Source organism: Aptenodytes forsteri, unplaced genomic scaffold, assembly GCF_000699145.1.
Source record: "Aptenodytes forsteri isolate BGI_AS27 unplaced genomic scaffold, ASM69914v1 Scaffold336, whole genome shotgun sequence".
NCBI lineage: Eukaryota > Metazoa > Chordata > Aves > Sphenisciformes > Spheniscidae > Aptenodytes > Aptenodytes forsteri.
This window is the reverse complement of record NW_008794911.1, coordinates 32,647-33,837: the sequence shown is the minus strand read 5'-3', so window position 1 is coordinate 33,837 and position 1,191 is coordinate 32,647. Positions and strand designations below refer to the sequence as shown.

At 42.4% G+C, this 1,191-nt stretch overlaps 1 protein-coding gene across 1 annotated transcript in view; it reads right to left on the bottom strand.

Annotated features, from left to right (window-relative positions):
• The window catches only part of EPC1 (enhancer of polycomb homolog 1), a 69,834-nt gene extending 68,839 nt beyond the window's left edge, over nt 1–995 (bottom strand). Inside the window, exon 1 of the mRNA XM_009275154.1 lies at nt 940–995. The gene's annotated coding sequence lies outside the window, so the exon portion shown is untranslated. The remainder of the gene's footprint in view (nt 1–939) is intronic.
• Nucleotides 996–1,191: the final 196 nt, after the last annotated feature.

The window sequence follows — 1,191 nt, the reverse complement described above, 5'->3', positions numbered from 1 at the left end:
CCCCCCCTCCGGGCCCCCTCCCCCTGTAGAGCCGGGGACACGGATGGTTTCGGAGCGGCACAGCGCCACCAGCACAGCGCAGGGCAAAACAAAAAAGATCTCCCACCGTGTGAAAAAAAAAAAAAATGCGCCTAGAAAAATGACAAAAATTACAAAATGTCTCCCAAATGTACCTTCTTGGAGGAAAAGGAACAAACCAACCAACCACTCATCCCACCCCACACCCCCGAAAAAAAACCCAACAAAACCAACAAAACACCAAACCCCACCAAGACAACTAAATGAAGTGTGGTGAAATAAGAACCTTTATATAACTAATGCTTTAAGCTAATTGTCACAAGAGCGAGCGCTAATTTGTAAATAAAAAGGTCACCGTTTAGTTAGAGACATAACTTAATATAAACCCTGTTATGTCAATCTCCACCTTCACCATACCAAGGGCAGTTTTCCCCCGTACTTTAGACCAAAGTAATCCATCAAGAGCCATCACAAATGGCATTGTAAACTCTTTTAGCCACGACCAGACCATATAGCAGCAACATAATATGCTTCTTTATATATCAGAGCTGCATTATATTTATAAAGACAGTCACATATTTAGTCCTGGATCCATTTATTACTCGGTAAAGAAACCCCCCCAAACAAAAAGCCAGAACAAAAAAACCAAGTCCATCTCGAAAATATCCCAGTTCTCACACTCTTAAATTGAACTTAAATTGCTGTTAAGCTTCGCGTGTATAAATTTTAAAGAGGAAACAAAACTGACTTCAGTAATCGTCGATATTAAGGAGACATCGCTGGGTGGGATACACGAGATCAAAGCTAAGAAAAATACCAAGGCTACGTTTTGTTCATCAACACAACGAAAACCCTCCACAGCACTAATACACGCCAAAAAACCGCAGCAACTAATATTTTTGGTTAAAATCACAAACTTACCTTCGGAGAAGGCAGTCCTTGCAAAAGGGCTGTAACAATATGGACCGCATACCCGCTCTCCTACAACCAGCCACCTCCATGCTGCAAAGGACTCCCCGAACATCCTTAAAATATTTCGCAAATGCACAAAGTGAGACTTTTCTTTTTTTTCTTTCTTTCTTTTTTCCTTCCTTCCGAGACTTTGCCATTTTCCCTCCCCCCGCCCCAGCCCCCACTCCTGAGAACCAAGTTAGTATCTGCCGATAAGCGCAT